We start from the raw sequence: 22,966 nt of genomic DNA, 5'->3' as shown, positions 1-22,966 counted from the left end.
GAATCTGTAGGAGTTTGCCATGGTGCTTGAAGATGAGGCAAAACGGGTGGCCCCAAGAGTAGGTAATACCTTGTTCACGGAGATGAATAGTAATGGGTTTAAAGTCCCAAGCTTGACCGGCGTGAAGGTCGCCAGGTATTGGTAAAGTGTGGGGTGATGACCCCGGAACTGCATTGGGTTGAGGTCTCGGGCTTTATGAAGGATTCGCTCCTTAAGTTGGAAATCGTGGACACAGACAAGTATGTCCGGTGGGGGAGCTTTAGCACCACGTGGTAGACCTACACGATGAACCCGATCCATCTGTATTTCCTGGTCGCCGTCCTCACCCAAGATGAACCTCCCGGATTCTGATGTTATTATGCCTGGAGCGGTTTTCCAAGCCCTCAGCGTGGGCCTGGAGATCACGATTCTGTTCCTTAAGGCGAATCACATCCTGCTGCTGGAGATCATCTTCTCTTCCTAAGTCGTGTTCTTCCAAGGTCGCCACCTGCTCTCCTATGGCATCCACATCATGCCGAGCTTCTCTTAGGTCTGAAGAAAGCTAGGAGCGGAGCTCCATAATGTCCTCCTTTATGATCGTGAACAGTTCAACCATAAAAGCTTTGAGTGCCGGCGCATCGTCATCGACGAGTTGCGTTGATTTGGATTCTGACTGAGATTTTTGCAGGAGATCTTTCAAGGGTTTGTCCTTTCTACCCCTGGAGGAAGACATGCTGCCACAGACAGGGGTCTATGCATGGCCGATCCAAGGTCTCCCCTCAGTCACCACACGAAGCAGCCCATACAGCAGCCAAAGTATTTTACAGGGAATACAATCCCTCACACTGCAGGAGGAGGGTGGCTCTCAGAGTCAGGAATCGCCCTTCAGATGAATGAAGCAGAACCCCCCCACTACTGGTGCTGCTGCCGCACCGCCGCACCATCTGCCGACATGCGGACGGAGCCACACAACTTGAAGTCAGGCGACGGCCCTCCGCCACCGGTATCCTCCCAGCAAAGCTCACAGTGAGACCCCCAGTGGGGTGGCCAGGCCTCTCTTGGACAATTACGCAGGATTAGCGGCCACGCAGGGTTGCGCAGTCAATGTCGAGGGCAGGGGCAGAGAGCTGCCACCCACAAACCCGCGGGCCGATGGCAGGCTTACCGCTCCCAAAAGCGCGGTCCACAAGGCCCCCAGCTCAACAATAAGGCCCTGAAGAGGTCACACGGGTCACCCTTGCCCGCTACCGCCTCCCAGGGAGGCCACCACAGGGAGATCACGAAGCGCGGTCTCTTCAGCTGGGCCCAGCCCCTATCAAGCAGTTCAAGGGCCCAAGCTACTCCTCCGCCACCAGGCCCCACCACCAGGCACTACAAGTCCTGCGTCGGTCGAGAGCCTTCCACAGCACCAGGCACCGAAGTCAGCAAGGTGGGTGCGGGGGGTCCGCTAAGCTCTAAATCGCCACAGCCAGCAGGGCCTACTCATCACCAATATCAATGCTACACCGTCCTCTGACACACGGACAAATCCACGCAGCTAGAGGCCGGGCGCCAGTCCGCCATCCCTCTGCTTCTCACCTCAGCACTCCTGGGCACCAGACAACTCGGCCCCAATCAGCGACGGCGTGGGTTTATTCAGGAGCTCACAGCCATGCTCACGTAGAGGTCTGCTTGGGTTATTCACAGCAGGGCCCCTCCGTTTTCAGGGATCCAGCACGCCGCATACAGGCCACCTCCTCCAGCTCAGCAAAATGGCAACCGCTGCGCGGACCCCAATCCGATCACTCACCAGCAATCACTTCATTTCGTGCCTCCACTCATCTGTCCATATCACTGTCCTGGGAATGCTTCAGGGCACCTCTCCATGCAGCCAGGGTCACAGCGGCGTGAAGGTCCACTGCAGCAGCAGCCCTGCACTCGGCACCCCGGGCCGCAGCAAGTCCGGGGCTGGACAGCCCAGGCAGACTCCAAAAGCCGCCACAGATCTCATAGATAAGCCAACCGCCGGTGGATAGCAGCATGCACCTCCACGCTCAATGTCCAGTGCGGATGGGCATCAGTAGGGGAGATATAACAAGGCTTATGGCAGGCAGCGCTGGAGGGATAGAGAATAACATTCTATCTCGCCGCCATCTTGGCCACGCCCCCCATGTTACCATTTTAAGGGAATCTATGATCCTGCACACAGTGTTTCTGAAACCAGTCAAAACTGAAACCGGAAGGATGTGTGTGAACCAGTGCTTAATTTGAGCTGGTGGTTTCTGGTGGTTTTCTGGTGTTCGGCACCGGCATCGGCACTTACTTGTCAATACCAGTGCTTGTGACGGGCCACAAAGTAGCACTGTCTGGCTAACTTAGAGATGACTACAACAACAGTTAATTATTAATTCAATATATATTAAAAATTAATATTACCTGACACCCAAGCCAAGCCAAGTGATGTCATCAGTGATGTCATTTGAGATGTCATCAGTGATGTCACTGACCATGTAATATGTGACATCATCAGCAGTGGATTGCGGGCGCGCGAGTTATAGTGAGTACAACTAACTATAACAGGGGAATTTCAATGGTTTTGTATGAGTAAAATGTCCAGATAACTATAACTGGTGTGAAACCTATGGTTTTTTCAGTGAATATACATATATAATCACCACACTTTTCCCTTCTTGCACGCTTTTAGTAGCACTGTGCTCCTTTGTACCGTAAATATATAAATATGTGAGTAAAAATGTACAGAAATAATTATTGTGATGGAGTGAATCATTAAACTCCCTCTGATCATTTAAATGGTTTCTGTCAGGTTGTTGCATCTTTATCTTTTTTTCTAAATGAACCACGGATTGAATCCATAGAGCAAAATAATTTGAAGGCTCACTAAATTGTTAAAAGATTGATTGTAAGAATGTATTAAGTTGATTTATGATTGTTAGGTTTGGACCATTGTTTTTGATACCACTAGTTACCCAGGTCCACGAACCATATTGGGTTACCCCATTTTCATAATGGCTGGTATTCAAAGTGCATGTTTCAATCTGCATGTCAGAATTTCTTTTAATGAAATAGAAGAGGATTTGAGTAGTCAAAATGTGCCCTAATTTTTCTTTCTTCAGCACTAATCATAATTTCTGTGGCAAAATGAACCCCCTCATTTTGTTCCTTTGCAAATTAAATGTTTTAAGTGTTACCACTTTATTCCAATCAAGATGACTTCAGGTGTGCCATACTTTTGTCATAAGTAAGACTGTTAGCGCTCTAGTTGTTCTTTAGAACACTCTGGGACATTCTGTCATTGGGCTATACTTGGGCTACATCTGGGGGATATTTGTGCTACATTTGGGCTCTTTTGTCTCTGGTGGCCATCTTGGGAGACTTATTTATTATGAAGTTTCCTAATTTCCTCATTTACTACAGTCTCCTCAGTAGGAAATACTTTCAGTTTTCTACTTTGATTCCATCAAGAAGGCATTCAGATGTGACACACATTTGCCATAAATTCAGAATGTTAGCACGCTAGTTGCTTATTAGATCACTGTAGTAAAGCTACTGCTCACCAGGGAAGTCTGCTGCTGGTATTAAAAGTGCATGTTTCAGTCTGCATGTCAGACTTTTTTAATGAAATAGAAGAGGATTTGAGAAGTCACTCAAAATGTGCCCTAATTTTTCTTTCTGAAGCACTAATCATACTTTCTATGGCAAAATGAACCTCCTCATTTTGTTCCTTTTTAAATTAAATGTTTTCAGACTTACCACTTCATTCCAATCAAGATGGCTTCTGGTGTGCCATACTTTTGTCATAATTAAGACTGTTAGCAGCGCTCTAGTTGTTCTTTAGAACACTCTGGGACATTCTGTCATTGGGCTATACTTGGGCTACATCTGGGTGATATTTGGGCTACATTTGGGCTCTTTTGTCTCTGATGGCCATCTTGGGAGACTGCATGTCAGACTTTTTTTATGAAATAGAAGAGGATTTGAGAAGTCACTCAAATTGTGCCCTGATTTTTCTTTCTGCAGCACTAATCATACTTTCTATGGCAAAATATACCCCCTCATTTTGTTCCTTTTTAAATTAAATGTTTTAAGAGTTACCACTTTATTCCAATCAAGATGGCTTCAGGTGTGCCATATCTTTGCAATACGTAGGACTGTTAGCGCTCTAGTTGTTCTTAATAACACTCTGGGAAGCTGCTGTAGAACACAAAGGAATCAACTGACAGTCTCTGTCCTTGTTGGATGTACATGTTTTACTGAGAATGTCAGACTTCATTCTCACATGATTGAGAAAGATAATGTGAATTTACAGAAAATATGCTTTCAGTTTAGCTTATAGATCCCCTTCCAAACCACTGTGGGAAAAGCATGAGATAATAGTTTTCTTTCAAACATGATTCATGATATCCCAGCAGAAGGATTTTTCACATGGTAAAATCACCTTAGAACACACCACAATTCCTAAAATGAGTATGGTACCATCAACAAATGATTTATAATGTAACTAAAGTCCTAAAACATTCTATTAACTGCAATGCTTTTTAATGAGGTGCTATCATGTATATTGGTCCCAGGATGGCTGCCAACACTTCTTGAATGAAGTGTTGACAGCCAATCAGATCTCACGATGAGATGTGTGGTTAGGCTCCGCCCAGATATATATATTTTTTTCTTTTGATTTTCTCAGGACCTACCGGAGGGATTTACACCATTTAACCAAAAGGGTGATCTGCGTACCAGACCCTACCATTTTCCCAAATTTGGTGTAATTCCGTTCAGCGGTTCGGGCTGTAGCCGTGTCTAATCGTCCTATTGCAATTAACATGGGGAAAACACGTTTTGGGACCCCCCTTTTTTCTCGGCCCCCGCTCAACGAATCTTCCCAAGACTTTCAGGGAAGGAGCGGAGCTCAGAGGGCCATCTTCTTTGAGAAATTCACGAAGATTCAACAACCAGCCCCAAAGCTATTCCCAATAGAATGTTGCGGATTTCCTATGGAAACTAGGTCCTAACTATAACTACCTACTGGCGACCGCCAGTAGGTAGTTATAGTTAGGACCTAGTTTCCATAGGAAACCCGCAACATTCTATTGGGAATAACTTTGGCGTTGATGGACGGAATTGGCTGAATTTCTCCAAGAAAATGGCCAGCCCCGCTCCGCTCCTTCCCTGAAAGTTTGGGGGGATTCGTCAAGCGGGTGCCGAGATAAAAGGGGGGTCCCAAAACGTGTTTTCCCCATGTTAATTTCCATAGGGCGGTTGGACTCACTTTTAGCCCGAACGGCTGAATGGATTTCCACCAAACTTGGCAAAATTGTAGGGACTGGTAGCCCGATGTGCCTTTGCTATGTCTCAAGATATGTGCTCCAGTGGATTTTGAGTAATTTAGGTTCAAAAAAATATATATATCTATAAGCGCGCCCCGGTACGCGCACCGGGGCGCGTACCAGCGTGCTACGCGAGTTCGCGAGCGGGAAGCTGATTGGCTCTTGGGTGTCTGTCAACATTCCAAACAGTCCGGAGCGGCCGCCATCTTGTGTCTCGGTAGGATCGAGACACAAGAGGTGGCAAAAACAAAGGGGGAAATGACCAAAAGGGGGCAGGGTAGACCCCCCCGAACCCCTAGGTTTGATGTGGGGGCCATATTTTTTTTTTCGATTTATGCGGGGGGAGCTCCCGGTATGCGCACCGGGGAGCATACCGAGGAGCGTACCATGGAGAAAAAAGAATTACAGAGTTTTTAAAAAATTTCGAATTTTTTTATAAATTGGAGGTAGTTCTAAAGAACTGTTTTTTTATTCTTTTTGTTGTTATATATTTTTTTATTGTTTTTTTGAACATTTTTTACTTTTTTTGGCTTTTATGAACAATTTTATATTTTTTTGTAATTTTTATGGGGACAAACAAAAAACAGGGAATTGTAAACGGCTCAATTGGAGCAAAAAAAATTAAGGTTTCTTTCTGCAGTTGTGGTTGTCTCCAGCACGGTTGATGAGTTTGATGCTTTGCTCACCATTGGAAATTGTAGTCCCGCAAAATATACAAATTATTTTGTAATCTCCAAACTGGCATTGGATGTTTGGGACCATCTCCTTTGTCTCTGGACCCGATGGAGTGGGTTGTTTGCTTTTGGAGGTGCTCGGAGAAGATTGGGGGGGGTTTCTGGTCAGTTCTCTGACCTCTGCCGCAGCATAGTTGTTTGGGTGCCTGCGTTGCATGTGGTGAAGCATTGTATGGTTCCCAAATGAATATTTTTTTGCAGGGTTCCCCCTTGAAAGTACAGTGCCACAGATCAGACATGTGACTTTTGGCGCATTGACTTTCTTTTGGTCCTTTGGGATTTTAAAAAATTCCCACACAAACTGCTCCTTAGGTTTATAGGGGGTATTATCTTCAGGCAGGTACTGCCTCTCCTCCTCCTCCTCTTCCTCCTCTTCTTCTTCTTCACCACCACTGTGGTGTTGTGGTGGTCCTTGTGGTGGTGGTGGTGGTGGTGGTTGAGGTGCTCCTGCTGCTGCTGCTACTGTAGCCATTTCTCAGGTCTGCAAACAGGTCTTCCTCAGTCAAACAATAAAGTGAGAATGAGGAAAAAAGGTGGAGGCTTTCATCATTTGGAAAAACAAACTGCTCTGAACCAATGAAAAGTGTTATTTTCAGGTCACATGACCCGACGCGCTTACGCTACGCGCCCCGGGTGCGCGCCCGGGGGCGCTTACGTAGCGCGATCGTATGCGCCGAGCGTCATAAGACGTATCACGCGGCTACACGATATGTCACGATGATGTTTTCATTCGCGGAAATAGCGCTAACGGGACGCTCACCGGTACGCGCACCGGGGCGCGCCGCAAGACTGCGCTTACCGGTGCGATCACCGGTACGCGCACGGGGAGCGCTCTAGGGCAAAAAATAAAAAAAAATAAACATGAACAATATACATAAAAAAATAGTATTACATAAATATACAATATAGGATTCATTATAAAAAATATTATATTTCATAGCTATAGAAGTTAGCTATTAAAAAACCAATGAAATTCACTGAAAAAACCATAGGTTTCACACCAGTTATAGTTGGGAATTAGCATTTAAAAAACCTATTAAATTCACTGAAAAAACCATAGGTTTGACACCAGTATAGTTAGCTGGAAATGTTACTGACATAAAACCATTGAAATTCCCACGTTATAGTTAGTTGGACTCACTATAACTCGCGCGCCCGCAATGCACTGCTGATGATGTCACATAGTACATCATTCATGACTTGGTTAGTGACATCACTGATGACATCACTGATGACATCTCAAATGACATCACTGATGACATCACTGATGACATCTCAAATGACAACTATAACTGGTGTCAAACCTATGGTTTTTTCAGTGAATTTAATAGGTTTTTTAAATGCTAACTCCTAACTATAACTGGTGTGAAACCTATGGTTTTTTCAGTGAATATATATGTAGTTATAGTTAGGACCTAGTTTCCATAGGAAATCCTCAACATTCTATTTGGAATAACTTTGGCGCTGGTGGACAAATCTTCGTGAAATTCTCCAAGAAAATGGCCTGCTCCGCTCCACTCTTTCCCAGGTGGGGGCCGAGAAAAAAGGGGGGTCCCAAAAACGTGTTTTCCCCATGCAATTTTCCATAGGAGCTTTAGCCAGGGCTACAGCCCTAATGGCTGAACGGAATTACACCAAATTTGGCAAAAAGGTAGAGTTTGGTTCGCAGATTGTGCTTTTTGTTAAATGGTGTAAATCCGTTCAGTAGTTCCTGAGAAAATCAAAAGTAAAATCATAGCTTTATCTAGAGACGAAGTACTGTACATGTACCAAAATCCGTACAATTACAAGCACGAGCTGCATGTTGATTTGATGACAAGGAAAAAAAAAGTAGAAGTCTGTGTTATTCTTAATTAGCCCCCTCGGTGCCAAATGCCGGGGGCAATTTTTTGCCATAATGGGGGTCTTGTTAGGCCGCCCGAGCCCCGGGGAAGGCCACTCCCCGGGGCATTATTTTGAAGTATGCGTGGGGGCTCACACCCCCCCCCCCCGCAGCCCTTAGAACCGCCACCCTCTCGGGGCTTTTTTAAAAAATATCTATTTTTTTAAAGTATGTTTTTAGTCCCCCCTCTCCCTCCTCCCACACGCTCTGGTGACCGCCACCTTCTTTGGGCAGTAATATGTAAAATGACCATCCAGCCCCGGGGACCTGCACCCCCAGGGCTTTTTAATGTTGGGAGGGGGTCGTGCGCCCCCCACGGAGCCCTTGATGGCCCTGGGGACCACCACCTCCCAGGGCCGGCTCCTGCAGTGTCCCGGGATGCCTCCTCCGGGACACTGCTGTTTGCTATGGTAGGGCGGGAGCGTTGCGGCTCCCACTTTACCACAGCAAACCGCTTTCCTATTTGATAGAGAGCTCAAGTTAATCTGCTCTCTCTTTTAAGTAGGAAAGCAGATTGCTTTTCGTCAGAGAGAGCAGCATGTAAGCTGCTCTCTCTGACAAAGCAATGCCGGCTCTCGAAGGATGCGGCGAGCCGTCTGGGACCGTGGGCATTAGGGCTAACTAACTTTACTGGTCAAAAAAAGTATGTAAAACTTTCAGTTTTTTTTCATGCACCAGTTGTACTCTCTACGCATGCGCAGCCTCGTTTCCAAGCCCACGTTTCTTTCTTTTTCTTCAAGTTAGCCAAGCAAAGCTCTCTTCATTTCAGGTATTAAATTTACCGCTTTCTTTTCCCGGGCCGTGTGTGTCATACGCTGCTATACTTTTGTAATGTATTAATAATCATATTCTATCTATATTCATTTGAAACGTATTGCTGAGGCGCCAAACGTTGATTACATACTCCGTCCACCACCATTTTAGTAGTTTTCCTCCGTTATTTTTATTCAATCAATCAATCAATCAATCAGAGCATTTGTATAGCGCACTACTCACCCGGAGGGTCTCAAGGCGCTGGGGGGGGGGGTCCGCTACTGCTCGAACAGCCAGGTCTTGAGCTGCTTCCTGAAGGCGAGGTGGTCCTGGGTCAGGCGGAGGTGGGTCGGAAGGGAGTTCCAAGTCTTGGCGGCCAGGTAGGAGAAGGACCTTCCTCCTGTGGTGGTTCTTCGGATGCGGGGGACGGCGGCGAGGGCGTGGCTGGTCGATCGAAGCTGGCGCGTGGGAGCGTAGAAGTTGAGGCGGCTGTTGAGGTGTCCTGGTCCTTGGTTGTGTAGGGCTTTGTGTGCGTGGGTGAGGAGCCGGAAGGTGATTCTCTTGTTGACCGGGAGCCAGTGCAGGTCTCTCAGGTGTCCGGAAATGTGGCTGCGGCGGGGGATGTCCAGGATGAGTCGTGCTGAGGTGTTCTGGATCCGCTGGAGTCTCTTCTGGAGTTTGGCGGTGGTTCCGGCGTAGAGAGAGTTGCCGTAGTCCAGACGGCTGGTGACGAGGGCCTGGGTGACCGTCTTCCTGGTCTCGGTGGGGATCCATCGGAAGATCTTGCGTAGCATTCGCAGGATGTTGAAGCACGACGAGGAGACGGCGTTGACTTGTCTGGTCATGGAGAGGGAGGAGTCCAGGATGAAGCCCAGGTTGCGTGCGTGGTCAGTTGGTTTGGGTGCGCTGCCCAGGGCGGGGGGCCACCAGGAGTCGTCCCAGGCGGAGGGTGAGGATCCCAGGATGAGGACTTCCGTCTTGTCCGAGTTCAGTTTCAGGCGGCTGTTCGACATCCATTTGGCTACATCTGTCATCCCTTCGTGCAGGTTGGCTCTGGCGGTGGCGGGGTCGTTAGTGAGGGAGAGGATCAGCTGGGTGTCGTCGGCGTAGGAGATGATGTTCAGGTTGGGCTGGCGTGCGATGGCTGCGAGGGGGCTCATGTAGACAATTATTATACCTGTTACTTTCATTTTACCCTCCGCCTTTCTTCTCTGTGATCCATGAGATTTCCTGCCACAGACACCACGGTGTTTGTCCTTGGCCTCCGATGTTATCAGGCTTGGTAACACGCATACCTAAAAACTAATTTGAAGCACGTAAGTCATAGCCATTACAACGCGTGTCCGTTACCACAAAGCCATTACCATACTTATGCCTTTATGATACGTGGTAAATGTATACTACTTGTAAAAGCATGCGTGGTAAAGACATGCGTGGTAAAGCCATATGCATGCTAATGGCTTCGTGGTGACGATCACGCGTGGTTATGACCACGTTGTAATGGCTGTTTCCCCCCAATGGACACTGCAGCAACCGGGTCTGGGAGTCTTGGACTCCAGGGTCCTAGGCGCAGGGCCACGCGGCCCCTCTCATACAATATTGAAATCTTCGGGGGTGATTGTTTCTGTGGTTTGAAGGGCGTCATTGAGGCCCACACACTTAATTTTTTAGGGGGGTAGGTTTGCACGGGAAAATGTTGCAAGAGGTTTGTAAATGTGGTACACATTGTTTTGTTTTACTTTGATTTCTTTTCTATGTTGTAGTCCATCCAGAGAAAATATAACTTATTGTACAGTCAGTACTTTTCAACCCTACTCTTGAACATCTTACTACTTCAAATTATAAATATTATTTTTATTGTGGACTGTCACCCCCCCACCCCCAAAAAGAAGTATGTAGTTTTTTTTATTAACTTTTATTAAATCAACAATAACTGTAAACGTAACTTAATGATAACAATATAATAAACAACTAGGAAAATAACTTTAATAAAACAATATTATAAACAAATTATGATGTGGACTCCCAAAAGATGTACAATAGGTAATCTGTAAAACAAAAAAGAAAATTAGAGTTTAAAGTTATGTAGATGTGACTAAATGAGGTGAAACATTACAAGTCAAGGTAACACTACGATTTTACATGTGCAGTGTGCCGGATTCATTTTACTTCAGTTATAGTCCCGTGTTCAAGTGGTGTCTATATGGAAGTGTCTAATGCGTTACTGATCCAAAAGCGGCACAACGGGATTGTAAATACGCCGATTTATTTCTAATGCATTTAATTGGAGGCATTGTATATCTAGGCCGTTGTGCTTACCTTGTATAAACGCTGCGGCCATCAGAGTTCACAACTTGACTTTAACTCTGCTTCTACATGTCAAATTATATTCAATACGTTGCAGACAATTCCATTGCTGTTGCTCGATATGCCGTGATTGCTTCTGAAAGATGTTTGGTGAAGCAAACAAAAGGACATTTGATTAATCACCGTAAACTGAGTTGTGAAACTCCTTACAAAAGTGAATTTTAATGTGAGTTCTTAATATCGCGTACCTAGACTGTTGCACCCCATTGACTCGCAGAGTTTGGAGTTGAGAGTTTTTCTTGAAAAGTCATACGCAGATTTATAGGCTGCTTCCGCCACTTTTCACATATTAAAAGTGACAGGAAAGTGGTGCAATGAGCTTGTAGATCGGTTCCTCAGACTGTTGTAACCTATCTGTTGTCACTGCTCTGTGGTAATTTGTTGTTGTTTCGGAAACAAGTTTCTTTGCTCACCTAGTGCCATAGGCATGATTAAAAGAGGGTGCTCTACGTCTCGAAACAGGCTTCACTGTAGCCAACAGAGTTCACCACTTAAACTCAGGTAAGGTTCTATACGGCACAGTGGAGACAGTAGCGTTCATAACTGTAAAAAAAGAAAAAAAAATGATGTGAGAGGCAGTAAGAAAGAGAGAGATAAAAGGACATTAAAACGTGAAAGAGACACAGACGATGGGTGGGGGGCTGAATCCCCGTTAGCCTAATTGGAAGTACGTGCCTGCTGCATACTACATATTCTCTCCTTTCACAGATAACTTGTCGTTGTTTCGGAAACAAGCTTATTTGCTCACCTTGTGCCATTGATGTCATTCAAAGAGGGTGCAATATGTGTAGAAGCAGGCTTCTCAGTCGTTGTTGCAATGGCCACGCATCATCGCAGAATACACGAACGTAGAGGTTTGTAGGTTTCTTTTTGCTGGGGTTTCGTCTATTTGTAAAACACAACCTGTAAGATAAAAAGGTAGTTAACATTGTGTGTAATTTTTTTATGAAACGAGAGAAGAAATAAGAGAGTGACTGAAAACAATACTCGCAGCTCACCTTTTTGTGACCGGTGTTTTTCACCACGTGCCGGACATAATGCATCCCGAAGCTCTACATCTAAAAGATAATAAAAGAAAGATGTTATGATTCGTAATTGTTACCATATTAATTTGGAGTTAGATAACATCGCGCTTTTATACATGTTCCTTCTCACATTTCTAATAACTATTTGTATTGGTAATATTCCAGATAATTCAGCAATTATAAAAACGTTCCAGCTATTGGGAAAAAAATGTATACATGTAAATTAATACACTATATAGGAGTGCGTTTGTCTAAAACGCTAAGTCGCGTTTTTGTATCTGGTCTGCTACAACCCTTTGCCTCCCTCCGATGCGTACTCAAGTCTCACTGCTCACCTTTTTGTGGAAAAGACACCTTCTGCATGATGTAGTCCCAATCTCCAACAAAGAAGTATCTTATATGGTGACGATTCTTGATATTTCTATGGCTAACGACATACTCGTGCTCCCATCGTCATCATCGCAGGTTCTTCACCCGCACAGTGCTTCGGGCACCACTAACTCAGTGACCAAAGAGGCCACGTATGTAGTAGTGGGCCCCTTGTTTGGTACTTTGGGAACAACTCTAAAATGGCGTACAACACGTGCGCTCCATATTTTTTAAACATAGGGTCATGTGTGTAGTGACGAATGTGCTGGATGGGTGTGGTGTGGGTGTATACCAGCCATGAGGGAGTGTGTGTGCCGATCTGACAACTAGACCTGCACCTAAGAAATCACTACAATGGAAATCTGGGCTTATACTGTTGTTGTGTTTTCCTGGTAGCGTAAGAGTGGCTTGTACTAACGTAGTCAGTCTCAATTAATTTACCCTCTCCCCCGGGACTTTTAAAAGTTGCCTGTACTAACGTATTCAGTCTCGATTAATTTACCATCACCCCCCGGGGCTTTGAAATGTTGGGAGATGGATCGCCTGGCTCCGGGACACTTCAGGAGCTGACCCTGAGGCGTGGCAGTTTCCAGAGCCTTCGACGGCTCTGGGCATAGGGTCACACACTCTACCTCATACAAAAAACTAAAAAAGAAGAAAAAGTCATGAGAGATGATTTGTGACGTGTTTAGGTTGAGAGCCTGGATAATCATTAAATGGGGTCTGGCAGTGAAGTGCGCACTTATTCTGGAACAAGCCTTTCAGGGTCTTGCGAAAGCAAGTCATCTTTAATAATTCCCTCTCGCTTTGTGTACATGCCAAAATATCTGATTTACTCGTATGTTAAAAACAAAAACTTTTAACACCTGTTTTTTATTTGTTGTGAAGCATTATAAGAAAACGTATTAGTGACCAATCCCTTTCTGGCTTTCTTTTTTCTATGTGACGTTAGAATACAGTCACCATGTATGTAGCCTATTTTGTGACGCATTTTATTTTAAATGCATTTCAAAAACTAGTTGTGGTAGGGTGCTTTTAACTTAAACTGTGTACTCTGCTTACGAGGTTGTTGACTGTAAAAGTATTTAATTTTTTTATTTTCTATTCCATCATAATTGTACTGACTTTTCTTCTTTAGCGTGCAGTACTATATTGTTTTATAAAATGTATAACTCTTCAAACCATCTTTGAATGAAAAATACTCATATTTTAAAAATATTTTTATATTCATCATATGGGTGAAATGCAGAAATGCTTTTACATTCATTGGTATCACGCGTTCCATCACATTCATTTTATTTTATCATAAGCAGTCACTTCTTATGTTTACATTATATAAGTGTAGGCAGCCATCTTGTGCCTCGGTAAAACTAAGTCACAAGAAAGCAGTGAAAGAACGGCAACAAACACTTGAAGAGGGCAGGGTACAAACATACTGATCACCTAGGTCTGCTCAGGGGGTCCCACATGGATCGTTAGGTGCACAAAAATGTTTTAAATTTCTTTTTTTTTTAAATCGCGCGGTTCGCGTTTTGGGCAAAAAAGAAAAAAAACGAAGCCCGCTTTATTGTTAATTAGCATCCGGGGGGCTCTTTCAAATAGGAAAGCAGATTGCTTTTCATCAGAAAGAGCAGCATGTAAGCTGCTCTCTGTGACGAAAAGCAATGCCGGCTCCCGAAGGACGTGGGGAGCCGGCTGGGACCATGGGGGCCTTGGGGCTCCTCCCACGGTCCCCAACGTTATATTTGAGCCCCGGGGGATGGGGTCCCCGGGGATTAATCAAAAATTAGTGATAGAGGCTATTTTTTTTTTTGCACGTATGGATGACGTACAGTGCGAAGTCTGGAAGTCGTCCGATAAGCGTATCTAAGCAAGAAAAAGAAAAACATTTTTCAGATATTTACGAAGTGTATGTGTTTAGATGTTGGGTGGCTCTAAAAAGAGCCCTTGTGTCTATTGGGAGATTTTAGTACCTACAAGTAAGTACCCATGCACAGTCTAAAGTTCAAGAGGAAGACTCTGTTCCCCTCATCTGTAAAATGTACACCGTCTCTCCTATAGATGTCATGCATATTGAAACGCAGATTGTTGTGGTAGATGGACCCCATTCTATAGTCTCGGAGAAAGGCAGAAACAGATGTATTCACATGTTTCCTAGATTTCTCAATCTGTGGACAATAGTGGTTGGACCAGTTCCATTTTTGCCTTTGGCATATATTAGAATAGACAAAAGCAGTTTTGGGGAAAAGTGTCATCAATTGTCCAAAGGTGTCCTTCATAAGCATTTCCAGCCCTACCCCTGTCAAAGTGCCTAGGTCATTTCCACCACAGTGCACAATTATAAGGTCAGGGTATTGGAGATGCAAAAAGGATTTCACCAATGGCATCAATTGGTGCCACTTTAACCCTCTCTGTCCAATCCATTTAATGTCTACGTTTGGTAAACCTAGGAGGTCTTTGTGAGTTCCTTTCTGTTCTGCGTACCTTTGGCTCCAGAAAATATAGCTGTGTCCCATAATCCACACTCTAGAAGAGAGGTCTGGATGCACTCAGATGGTCTCTGTAAATGAAATGGCAGTTTGAAAAATAAGATTTTTCTAAAATGGTGGATAAGATGCAGTTTTGAAAAAAGCAAAGAAATGATTGGATGTTTGAAAATATTTTACACAGAAAACTGGGGTGCAATTATCTGTTTTTTTAAAGCCTGAAATGTATTGGTTAAGAAGAAGTGAAAGAAAAGAACGTTACTTAAGATAAGCTGGTATATTGACAAGTCAAGCACACTTGCTGTTTTGATTTGCAACATTGTTTGATGAACTTTTCACCTGTGCCCTCAGTTATGTGTTCTCTGAAATGTTTCAATGGTAACTGGCAGAATGTGGAATGGGGGTAGGGTTAAAGGTTTTGTCAGTTGGAAAAGGTTCAAAAGTTCAAGCAATAGAATAGTGTGTTTCATTTTTATTTAATGTGGGAATAAATGTGATTTGTTGTTTATTTGTATTTGTGTGTAGATTGAGTGTGAAGATTGACAGGAAAAGTTTGCTATTTGCCATAGGACTTCCTGACCCCCTAGGGCTGCTCTTTCTTTCAAATAGGAAAGCAGATTGCTTTTCATCAGAGAGAGCAGCATATAAGCTGCTCTCTCTGACGAAAAGCAATGCCAGCTCCCGAAGGAAGCAGGAGCTGGCTGGGATCGTGGGGGCTTTGGGGCTCCCCCCACAGTCCCCAATGTTACATTTGAGCCCCGGGGTATGGGGTCCCCGGGGTTTATAAAAAATTTGTGATAGAGGCTATTTTTTTTTTACGGTAGATTTACCGTAACCATACCATACACGTATGGACGACGTACAGTGCGAATTTTGTAAGTCGTCCCATAAGCGTACGTAAGCAAGAAAAAATCAATTTAAAAATATATATTTTACAGATATCTATCAAGTTTATGTGTTTATATGTTGGTTGGTTCTAATAAGACCTTTTCTCTTTATTGGTACTTATAAGTAAGTCCTTATGCATAGGGTAAATTTGTTGAGGAACAGTGTTTTATAGAGTGCTGAACTTTTGACCTTTGTTGACAGTTGACTTTTGCATGATCTGTTGGGGGTAGGGCGGAAAGTTATATCAGTTGCAAAGTTTTGAAATGTGGAACCAATAGAAATTTGTGTTTGGTTTTGAATTAATGTGTGAAGGATTTTGATTTGTTATTTACATGTATATATGTGTAAATTGAGAGGGAAAATGTGCCATTTCTTGGTTCTGCTGCAAACACTGAACTAGAGAGATTCTGTATAAGAATATCTACTGTGTGAGTGGCATTCTTCTTAATCTAGAAATCAATTTCAAAGGTGAGTTGATAAGTTGTAAGGGAATATATGTGGTACATTTTTATTTTAGTAAGAGTAATGTATTCTCTGCATTTTGATAACTATTATGATAAAATCATTTGTTAAGTTAATTTGTTTAGTGAGTCACCTTTGTGCAATAAAGTGCGGACTAAAACATGTAGAATGTGTGCAGTCACTTTTTCAGTTGTTAAGTAGTTAATAGTGTTGGTTTTTTAGAATTAGGCTTCTGTTCTAAATCTACAATTTTGCAGTTAGTATACATAGACTGCTGCATACACTTTTGGCAGATTTATAAGCCTCTTGTGCGTCTTTGTTATTTCATTGTGTCAGTTTTTTTGATGTAATGTTGGCAGAAATAATGTGGTAAATTGCATTTGTATTTGCAAAATGAGTCAGGGTTGTTCACTGAAATGTAGTAATTATATACATGGAATGTGTATAGTCACTTAAACGTTTTACAGTAGTAAATGTGTTTTGGTATAATGCATGGTCTCATATTATTTTGTCTAATATCACACTGTGCGTCTGTGTACATTAAGGAATTATATTCAGCCTTTTTTTCATATTTTATACCTTCTCTTGTCATACTTCCCCCCCTCCTCTTCTAAAATCTAAAATGTTTCAAATCTTCCATAACAGCCAAGGAAAACATACCTTTTTGGAGGGGTGCGATACAGGGTTGTAGCTAAATCTATCCGACTACTATGCCGTATATTCCATCCCTAAATAATATATTTCTCAGTTCCAAATTTGCCGGTCATTTCCAAGCAGGGCCAAGCCAACGAGCCTGGAAATATCTGTCATGCAAATCACACCGTATCACCTAAAATATGATAAAATCAAACACGCTATGTTTATACAGCTCGTATTCTAAAAGCACCGATTTGAATGCGTTTTCATATATGAACATGTAGAAAGAGGGAATTGATGAAATAAAATAATTGCATAAGATGACACAGTTTGTTTAAGCAGGGAAGCCCGGGTTATGACGGATTATAACTTTAGCTCCACACTACTCTACAGAAAGAAGCTGTAAGAGTCATGGCATTGTTTGCATTGCTTAGGGCCACGTGACACCCTGTTGCTTTACTCCTCTCTGCCCACCCGCCTGACCTCCCTGGACGTTCCAGCTGCAGGAGAGGGAGCTCTCTGCCCCTGCAAGCTTCTGCTGTGTACCGGTCCCTTTCCCCAGTGCTTTCAATGGAGAATTCGCAGTGTATGTACTAGCTGTGAGCTCAACCGCTGGCAGTGCTTGCCTTATCAATAACATTGATGTGCTCCTTAGAAATCCCAGCCCCCTTTTCCTGCATTGAAGGCGGGTAGGTGCTCTTCATCTCCCGATAGTTACTCCCCAGAATATATGGCACTATCTGTCCCATTGAAGCTATAAAAACGGCGATGGCTTTAAAGCGTCATTACTTGTTTCATCTGGAGTATCGCTGATACTGCCCAACTGAAAGACACCTTTTGAAGCACTTCGCAAAATGTGCATTAACATCAGAACACATCGCCCAAACATAAACACCACAGCAATTAACTATATTTTATTGCCTTGTACTGTATTTAAACACAAAGGGGCAAGATATTCGCACCTGTTGGAGCAAGGTCAGTAAGGGGTAGGGATACAGTTAGAAACAACTGTAAACATAAGGTTAAGCACAAGCTCCTGTAGCGGATGCCTTAGCCCACTTAGCTACCAAACTATGTCTGTGTGTGTGTATCTGTGTGTCTGTGTATCTCAGTGTGTCTCAGTCTATGTGTGCGTGTCTGTCTCTGTGTGCATGACTCTATGTTGTGTTCACATCTCTGTCTGTGTGTGCTTTTTGATGTGTCTGCGTTTCTGTATCTGTGTGTGTGTGTCTATGTGCGTGTTTCTGTCTCTCGGTGCACATCTCTATGTCGGTGTGAGTGTCTTTATCTGCGTGTATTTTTCTGTGTGTGCGTCTCTATCTCTGTGTGTGCGTCTCTATATGTGCATTTGTCTCTGTAAGTATGTCTCTTCTTTGTGTGTGCATCTTTGTTTCTATGGGTGCCTGTGTAAGTGTGTGTGTGTGTGTGTGCGTGTCTATACATGTGTCAGTCTCCATGTGTGCATGACTGACTGTGCATCTCTGTGTGTATGTTTCTATGTGCGTGTCTGTCTCTTTGTGTGCATTTGTGTGTGTTTGTCTCTGTGTGTATCGGTGCATGTGTCTCTCTGTATGTTTGTTTCTGTGTATATGTCTAATGTTAGCCTCACTGGCAATGTAAACATGGCATGGAAACGCTATAATACACATACTTACTCCACAGATACATACAAACCTGCCATTCCGTAACACACACAGTACACAAACCAGTAAACATATCCAGCTAATTATAAAGAGTGCCAAATTCTCTAACTCTAAGTAATGCGAGACCTGTTGCAACATACTCCCTGTTCTCTCCTCTTTCTCCTTTTGTCTCTCTCTGCATATACTCTGGGGCAGATTTACAAGGTCTTTGTACGTCTTTGTTGTTTTATTATGTCATTTTTTATGATGTAATGTTGGTAGAGATAATGTAGTAAATTGCATATGTATTTGCAAAATGAGTCACGGTTGTTAATTGAAATGTACTAGTTATATACATAAAATGTGTATAGTCACTTAAACGCTTTACAGTAGTAAATGTGTTATGGTATAATGCATGGTCTCATATTTTTTTGTGTAATATCTCACTGTACATCTGTGTACATTAAGGAATTATATTCTCCCCTTTTTCTATATTTTCTACACTCTCTTGTCATACTCCCTCCTCTCTCCTCTTACTCCTTCCTCTCTCATCATACTACCTCCTTTTTCTTATATTCTCCTATCTTCTTATACTTTTCTTTTCTCTCCATACTTGCTCCTCTTTTTGCATACTTCCCCATCTCTTTATATTCTTTCTTGTCTTTATATTCACCCCTGTTCTCATAGTTCTTACTGTCTCCTCATAGTACTCCCTCTCTCCTTATACACTAAGTCTTCTCTTTTATTTGTCTTTTCTCCACATTTTTGTCTCTCTCTCTCTCTTTATATTCCTTGCTCTTTCTTCATATATACTCTTCTCTTCTTATATTCTCTCTTTCCTTTTATTCTTGCTCTTCTTTGCACAGACTCCCTATTCTTTTCTCATACTTTTCTTTTTCTTCTCATACTGCTCTCTCTCTGCTCACACTTTTTCTCTCTTTTCTTATACTCCCCACTCTCTACTGATATTGCCCTCTTTTCTTATTGTCATATTCCTCTCCTCATTCTCCCCCATGTCCTTATACTCCCCCCTGTTTTCATATTCTCTTCTCTCTTCTCTTACTTCTCCATGTCTCCTCATACTACTGCCTTTTTCTTATATTCCCTTTTGTCCTATACTCCTTCTCTCTGTGTTCATATTTTCCTGTTTCTCTTTATATTCCTTTTATATGTTCATTTTCTGTTCTCTCTGTTTATACTTCTTCTTCCCGTTCATAGTGCTTGCTCTCTTGTCTTATTCCTCCTTGACTCCCTGCATACACTCTGCAGTACTTTCCTCATACTCCCCGTCTTTTCATACTGACCTCTCTCTTTATATTTGTCTCTCTTGTCATACTCCTGCCTCTTTCTTCCTACACTTTTCACTCTTCATAATCCCCCATCTGTTTATACTCCTTTTCTTCTCATACTGTATTCTCGGTTCTTATACAACCCTTTTCTCCTTATGCTTCACTTTTCCTCGCATTCTCCATGCTCTGTTCTGGTACTCTCCTCTCTCTCCTTATACACACCCTCCTTTCCTTGTATTCCTTTTTTATTCTTATACTTACGCCTCTTTCCACATATTCCTTCTTTTTTCTCTTCTTATACTTCCCCCTCTCTCCTCACACTCGCTTTCTTTCTTCTTATACTCTTCATTCTCTCCTCATACTTCCACCTTTCTCGTCATACTCTCCCTTACCTCTTCATACTTTCCAGTCTGTTCATACTCCCTTTATCTCTTTATATTGCAGTGTTTGCTTATACTACCGTTTCTCCTCATATTTTTCTTTGTCTCATACTCCTTCTTCTTTTGATGTACGCCCTTCTATTTTCATAGTCCCACCTTTGTCCTCATAATCCTCCTTCTCTTCTTAGTAATATAATAGTATATTTCATATATTTATTTTTGTAATGTTATATATATTGTTTATAATAGATTCTATTCATCAACACTGAAAAAAATTCATCATGCCTACAAAAGCTCAAAAGAGGAAACGACGAAAGAAAGGTGTTTATTTAAAGAGAAGTCATCCACAAGATTTACATGAAGAACAATGTGTTAACAAAAAGAAAAAAAGTCCTGGTAAGAGAACGAAGACTTTTCTGATGAAAATATTAAACACTAACTCCTACATGGTTCCTTACTCTAAGCTGTGCTGAATATGCTTTGGATGATTTACTTCAATTTCTTCAAGAGGCAAATCCAAACATTGAATTCAAGACACCTGGAGAACTGTGTTCTTTGGATCCAGTTAATGTATGCAGGTATTTCAATCATAGATTCGAAGCTATGATGTCTTTTATCACCAATAAAAAAATCCTCCTCTTGTAGAGGTTCTGGATTTCTTTTGGAGAAAGGAGTATCAAGCGAGAGGGACTCCTCACATACATATGCTAATATGGATCAAAGATGCTCCCGAATTTGGAACTGAGTCAGATGATACTGTGCTGTTTTTTATTGAAGAATATGCTACATGTGATATACCCAAAAGTATATAAGATAAAGACTTAAGACAACAATGCTTACGATTCCAAAGCCATCGTTGTGAGAAGTACTGTCGTCGAAAGTACAAATCTAAGGACAAGTTCTACACCAACATAAAAAGAAATGGAGAGTCAAAATACATAAATGACTACAACCCAGTCATTTTGTCCATGTGGAATGCTAACATGGACATCCAATATGTTGCAGAGAATTCCATTGCTGTTGCTCGATATGTAACATCCTACATAACAAAATCAGAAAAGACAGAATTGAAGGAGATGTGGGAGGAGATTTCCCATGAGAAGAGTCTAAGTAAGAAATTATATAGTTACAGTTTGAAGATAATATCTCATCGAGAAATTGGAGCGTATGAATGTTCAGATCGCTTATCATCTGCAAGCCTTTACTCCAAATCTAGAAGAATCATTTGGGTGAGTCTAGGTCTTGCTGCAACACGAAATGGAGTACTAAAATCTGTACAAGAAATTTAATATTTAGCTGAAAAAGAGCCCGAAAGTACAGATATTGTGAAAAGAAATATGTTGGATACATATTATCCAAATAGAAGTCATCATATTGAGAACATGTGTCTCTATGAAGTTCTTCAAAACTATATTTTTAAACAGAATATTACAGAAATCATCAATAATGGTATATACGCCATGGTTGGTTCTGAAGGATGTTTGGTGAAACAAAGAAAAGGACATTTGATTAATCACTGTAAACTGAGTTGCTAAACTCCTGACAAAAGGGAATTTTACTGTTTAGCTCTTTTGCAACTTTTCAAGCCGTGGCGTTCAGAATTGGAATTACTTGGAGATTTTCAGAGCTATGAAGATTCGTTCAACGCAAGTAAAGATATTATAGAATGTCCTGTTTTTGCTAATTATGTGAAAATATTGAACAATGAAATTGAGCAAGAAGCTACAATTGCAGCTGAGATTGCTAGAGACTGTTCTCAAGACAGTCAAACTTCTGCTCCATTGAGTCAGGACCCACTAGGAGAACCAATTGTTCAAAATGAAGCAGCAACTGCTATGGAAGAGGTGGAAACAGCAATGTATCAAGCTCAAGGAGATGTAACAAACTTAGGAAACTTGGAAGAACAACTAAATGTTGAGTAGAATCAAATATATGAGCAAATGAGAGAACAGATTGACCATGGATTACTTCATGAGAACAAAGAGTGCCCTTGCTCATCATTTGAACTTATCCGAATGTACGTGATTGGACAAGCTGGAACATGCAAAAGTTTTTTAATTAAAGTAATCACAACTTTTCTACTGAAAACAACTGAGTCGCATTTGTCTTGTGTTGTCACTGCTCCAACTAGATTAGCAGCCCACAATATTAAAGGAATTACTTTACATCGTTTATTAATGCTACCAGTAGAGCATGAAAACAAATTAGAATACCACCAGCTAACTGGAGAAGCTTGTTGTGAAGTTTCAAGAGTCTTGAGGAAAATGAAACTTCTCATTATTGATGAGGTAAGCATGGTATCAAACTTAATGCTTACCTTTGTGCATTTAAGAATGCAGCAAATTCTTAAAACAGAGTATGACGTATTATATGGAGGAAAATACATCATATTTTTGGGAGATCTTCTACAACTTACTCCTGTAAAAGCACAACCAGTGTTTAAAATACTGGCACATGAAGTTACCAGAAAGTCTTTGGGGAGCATTGTAAATGTAAACATTTGGTCATATTTTGAGTATAAGGAACTTATTACAAATATGCGACAGGCAAATGATGCTGATTATGGAACTATTCTTCAAGAGCGGCTAGACAGCAACACCCAAAACAGCAAGGAACTCTTCAGCATCATCAAAGAGCTCTCCAGCCTCAGCGCCAGCAACAACAACATCACACCATCACAAGACCTCTGCAACTCCCTCGCCACGTTCTTCCACTGCAAAATCACAGACATCCACAACAGCTTCGGACCCCAGACTCCGCCTCCAGTCACCGA

The sequence above is a fragment of the Lissotriton helveticus genome, chromosome 1_1, assembly GCF_964261635.1.
Source record: "Lissotriton helveticus chromosome 1_1, aLisHel1.1, whole genome shotgun sequence".
NCBI lineage: Eukaryota > Metazoa > Chordata > Amphibia > Caudata > Salamandridae > Lissotriton > Lissotriton helveticus.
The sequence above is the reverse complement of the archived record's forward strand: the minus strand, read 5'-3'. Positions refer to the sequence as shown.